The sequence below is a fragment of the Bos taurus genome, chromosome 8, assembly GCF_002263795.3.
Source record: "Bos taurus isolate L1 Dominette 01449 registration number 42190680 breed Hereford chromosome 8, ARS-UCD2.0, whole genome shotgun sequence".
NCBI lineage: Eukaryota > Metazoa > Chordata > Mammalia > Artiodactyla > Bovidae > Bos > Bos taurus.
The window spans coordinates 52,574,030-52,580,029 of record NC_037335.1 but is presented as its reverse complement, the minus strand read 5'-3'; positions in this window follow the sequence as shown (position 1 = coordinate 52,580,029).

Genomic DNA, 6,000 nt, shown 5'->3' with positions numbered 1-6,000 from the left:
TAAAAAAAAATAATAATAATAAAGATAAAAGAAAAACAAAACCCAATACAGTTTGTAAACACAAGCATAAATAGGCAGAGTCTGTATTGAAAGATAGTCTCTGCAGGTTGGAAAAGGGAACTGACTCACTTTCACCCAAATGTTATACAAAAACATATGGGCAGGTAGAATTTGATACTATGAGAACGGCTTGTTTATTCTTGGCTTTATCTTTCACTGCTGGCTGATTTCATGACGTTATCTTAATTTTAAATATTAAATATTAATATATCTCTTTCCTCGACCTAGACCACTAGCATGTTTTCTCATTTGAGGCAGACTCATTTTTTAAAAAAATATCTAAGTTGATTGTGTTCAATATTTGATTTCCCAGCCTCTTCCTGAACCTGAGGCAATGTGACCTTAAAAAAAAAAAAAAAGCTGTTTACCTACAAAATATGTGTATTATTTTATTGACATTCTTTTCAACCCAAACCGGTTTAATGTTTAACATGATGTGGCTTCCACAACAACTGGAGCCCTGGGTCCATGATGAGTACCCTCACCTCTCAGTGAGGGACACAGCTGTGACTGCTGGGTCTTCACAAACAACAGATTTCCTTTAAAGTCTGTAAAAGCTGAGCACACAAAGACGAAGGGGCAAACTCGCAACAGCTCCGTGCTCGGGGAAACAAACTCCTCGAGGGTTGTGCTGTTGGTCCACTCGGAAACAAAACCAGCAGAGAGAAAGAGAAGAAAAATCTTATGTGCCCAAGGTGTAAACTGTAGGTATAGCATCACATAGATTTTTAAAAAATCTCTCTGCTTATCTATGGTTAAAAGAATAAAAATGATTTCCTCAAGGAAAGTTCAACCAATGGTAACAGCCACAGTTGCACCACAAGGCATAGGCATAGCTTTTAACATTTTTTTAAAATTAGGGCAGGACATTAAATCTAAATGTATTTTGAAATTTTTATAAGTTTTGTACTGTCACAAATAAAAGCACTACCTCACATTCACAAATTATATAATTCAGAGGTTCCTCAATTTGGCTGTGTATCACAGTACCACAGTACCACAGAGAACTTGTTAAAAATATAGATAGCGTCAATCCTCATTATTTGTGGATTCTGTATTTGCAAATTTATACTAACTAAAATGTATTAATGATCCCAAAAGCATCACTCACGGCACTTTTACGATCACTCACCAACAAATACAAAGAGGTAAAAAATCTCAGTCATCCCATATGCACCTTCCTGGCTGAGGCAGAAAAAGGCAAGGCTCTGTTTTCTCGTTTAGGCTTTCATACTTTTTCCACACACTTTCTGGAAAAATTAGTCCTTTTTGCAGTCTAATTAGTGGCCTGATTTTTGCATTTTTGTGCTTTTTGTTCAGCACCCCCCCTCAACCCGTGCAGTCCCCCCCAGCAGAGCTGAAATATTGTCTAGCATCCCTTAGCACCAGAAGGCCATGTGCCTTACAGAGGAACATGGGTGCCAGGAGCTTGGTTCAGGTACAAGTGCTGTTGGCCATGAGTTCAATATTAAAGAATCAACATCCAAAATAGGAAGAGAAAATGTGCTGATCTCTGTGTAAGGCCTCTCGGGAAAGTGCCAGAGTAACACCTGTAGTGCATAATGAAGCTATGGGAAAGATGGAGAAGTAGCTAAATTTGTGGGTTCATGAGACAACGATAGTTGTTTTGTTTAAGCAGAGTGGGTAGCATTACTGTGAGGGTGAAAGACAAAGAAATTTGTGGTCATGTTACCCAGAGTCAAGAAATTCTAAACCCTACAAAAATAAATAAGATACAAGGATATATTGTACAACACAGGAAATGGAGCCAATTTTATAATAACTATAAGTGGAGTACCTATTGAGACACCCTCCACCCACCTATCCACCTTCTCATCCACCAAATGTAAGCATCAAACGGGCAGCATCCATGAATATTTGTCCACTAGAGTGACTCTAATAACCACTCAGTGATTTTTCACATTATAGTCACTCTTTCCAAGCTGTGAGGGGAACTGAATTCTTCCTATAAATCAGTGGTTCTCAAAACAATGGCGATTTTGCCTCCCAAATGTCCAGGGGATATTTGGCAAATCTAGAGCCATTTCAGTTGCTACTGGCATCTAGAGCGTAGGGGACAGGGATGCTGCTAAACATCATACAATCCACAGAACAGACTCCACCCCCAAAATAAAGAATGACCTGGCCCCTAATGTCAATCATGCCCAGGATGAGGCAAATCTGCTTACAAGCATGGATGTAGTAATCACAGTAGGCAATTTCTCACCCTTGGACACTGCACTCCTGCCATATTTTGCTGTTGAAATGACACAGCAGTTTTGAGTCACATTACCTCCCAACAGCATGCCTACCATGCAGTATGTGTTAGTCACTCAGTCGGGTCTGACTCTCTGTGAGGCCATGGGCTATAGCCCACTAGGCTCCTCTGACCATGGAATTCTCCAGGCAAGAATACTGGAGTGGGGTGCTATTTCCTTCTCCAGGGGGTCTTCCCAACCCAGGGATCAAACCTGGGTCTCCTGCACTGCAGGCAGATTCTTTACCGTCTGAGTCCCCACTATGGAGTAGTTGTGTGGAAAGGTGCCTGGGGAAGGCGTTTCTCTCTCCTGTCTTACTGGTTTATTGTTACTCATCGTAAGCCAAGAAGCCATAATCTTCAGACATCTATCTTTCCCATCTGCATTACCCATCCCTATTTCCTTCTTTGCATATCATACAAAGTGCAGTCCAGCATCATAGGAAACAGGTGTACCCTGACCCTGTTTGTGAGTTTCCATAAAGGGTCTGGGGTGAGGGGAAGTACATCCAGGGGCCCATGACCATGCCCTGTGCCTCCACCTCCCTCTTCTTCCTCCGGGGAATGAAGGGAACCTTGACCTGCCAGAGATGCAAACTCTGTGATAGCCCATGAGATCAGACCTGCTCTCCAGCTACCTCAGTCACATGCTCAGGCAGCGAGCAAAGAACAACAGATTAAAGATCGTATTCCCTGAACAGAAATATCTGTGGGCAGGGCAGAATACTTGAACTCAGGTGCAGCATTTCATTTTCAGTAAGGTCTTATTTCACAATGAATATGGGATCTTCCTGGACCAGGCATCGAAACGCTATCTCCTGCACTGGCAGGCAAATTCTTTACCACTGAGCCACCAGAAAAGCCCCCCAATAGACTATTTTTTAGAGTAAGTTGTAAGTTCACAGCAAAATTGAGTGGAAGGGGCAGTTTTCCTCTGTATCCTGTCCCCTCGTTACATCCCTATCCTTCCCTACTATCAACACCCCAAACCAGAGTGGTTGATTTGTTATAATAGATGAACCTACCTTGACATATCGTCTTCACCCAAATCCATAGTTTGTATTAGGGTCCCTTGTAGTATTGTCCGTGGTGTGGGTTTTGACAGGTGTCCACCGTTTCAGACCATGCAGAAAATAGTTTCACTGCTCTAACAATCCTCTGTGCTCTGCCTGTTTATTCCTCCCCTCCCCATCCCTAACAACCACTGAATTTTTTTTTATGGTCTCCATTCAGGATATATAACCTTTTCAGATTGGTTTCTTTCACTTGGAAATGGGGGGTGGGGCACAAAAAACCCCAGATGAGACCTATTGGAAGAGACATAAAATAGTATCCTGTGTTCAGAAAACCAGGGCTTCCCAGGCGGTGCAGTGGTAAAGAATCTGCCTGCCAGTGAAGGAGAGGCAAGAGATACGGGTTCGATCCCTGGGTCAGGAAGGTCCCCTGAAGTAGGAAATGGCAACTCATTCCAGTATTCCTGCCTGGAAAATTCCATAGAGAGGAGTCTGGCAGGCTACAGTCCATGGGGTCACAAAGTCAGACATAACTGACTGACTGAGCACACAGGCGTGTTCAGAAACCACAGGTGATCCAAAGAGAGCATCATGTACAAACAGGAGGACTGGAGAGGTACACAGAGGTCAGATCAGGAAGGGCCTTTGCATCATTTGAAGAAATCAGGCCTTATCTTTTAGGCAACAGGCAGTCATTGAAAGGTTTAAGAAAGAATGTGAAATTACCAAATTTTCACTTCTGACAAATCACTCTGATGGTGAAGGTGATGTGTGACTTGGTCAAGTAACTTGACCTCTCTGAGTGACTTTATTCCTACATTTGTAGAATGTGGACAATTGTGTGCATACCATAAGACTGTTGTGAGGATTAAATGTGCTAATATATTTTGTTATTATTGTTGTTGTTATTGCTGCTGTTATCAGAAGAGTGAGAGGTCAGAGGGAAGGTGGTGAGAAGCAAATTCATCTGCTCCCACGTGGTCTTCATCAACACAACATTATTATTCCAGAAAACGCTTGTCCTGAAAGGTAGAAGTGGCAAATAGCTTCATTTTTAACTGCAGGAACATCCTCTAAGACCAATGAATTTTGCAATAAATAAAAAGCATCAAATGACGGTTTAAACCCCAGGACTGTTTGAACCCTTTCCCTCAAAATCGTCACCTTCGCTGCTTCCTCCAATCTACACTACTCTTCAGTGTCATTATCCAAGACCCTACATCATCAGACCCACCAAGCAGAATTCAAAACCTCTGAAATAGCCGGGCTAAGCCCTCCTCCCTCCAGATGCTACCAGGAGCCTGGAGATGGGGCCTTCCTTCACTGGCCATCAGCAAGAGACTCCGCTCTGTCTTATGACCAGATTGCTGGTGACATTTTCAGGAAGGCAGCATTCAAGAACAGGCGGCCTGGCAAGTAGCAATGCTGCAGGTGAGAGAGGAAGAGAGACTGATGATGACGAGAGAGGAGCGACTGAGTGAAGCATTATTGAGAAACCTTAGGGATAGGCTTACACTTCAGGATGAAAATTGAGTAACTGGGTAGGTCATAGAAGGATTTTCTCAAGTAGAACCTGCAGTTTGGTGGGTATGATCTGGTATGTGCACTGACACCTATCAGAATCAGTTTTGTTGGGCTTATTCTGATTTCTACCCATTCAACAAGATGTAACCCCAAAGACCCCATCAGAGGTGGGAAAGCCTGGATGCAAACAGTTCAGCTGAGGCTTCTCAGGTTCCATAAATGAACATCATCTCCATGCTCCACTTGGATAGAATTCTCTCCTCAATGAGAAACTCCACCTGTACACGGCTGGGTCTGCTTGTGGGCCCTCTGTTCCTTCTTGTGCCTGCCTACAGGCTCTCTCATGTGTGGACGTGAGAGCTGGACCATAAAGAAGGCAGAGCGCCGAGGAATTGATGCTTTTGAGTTTTGGTGTTGGAGAAAACTCTTGAGAGTCCCTTGGACAGCAAGATGATCAAACTTATCAACTAATCAAACAGCAAAGTCAATCTTAAAGGAAATCAACCCTGAATATTCATTGGAAGGACTGATGCTGAAGCTGAAGCTCTAATACTTTGGCCACCTGATGTGAAAAGACCCTGAGACTGGGAAAGATTGCAGTCAGAAGGAGAAGAAGGTGACAGAGGATGAGATGGTTGGATGGCATCACCAATTCAATGGACATGAACTTGGGCAAACTCCAGGTATTGGAGATGGACAGGTAAGCCTGGCGTGCTGCAGTCCATGGGATCACAAAGAGTTGGACTCGACTAAACGACTGGACAACAAAGGCCAATTTCTAAATTGCTAATGCTCAGAAAGCATAAAATCCATTCTCACTGATGCAGATTTTCCTGAAGATTTGGGTGGAAAGACAAAGGGTGAACAACTCCTCCTGGTGTTAGCAATGGAGGTCTGAGGTCCCAAGAACCTCCTCCTCCCCTACCACCCCTGGGCAGAGCAGGATGATGGATCACCTGACCATCAAGGAAAAGGTGAAGGCTCCCTTTGCAATCTCCCTCTGCCCTCAAGTTCCTCTCCGTAGGCTAACCCACTACCCTGCCTCCCCAGTAGTCCTTTCTGGTCTTTCCAACTGATAACTCCTCCGCTCACATTCCTTAGCAAAATCCACGCATTTACATAATTCCCTCAGCAACACAAAAGCAA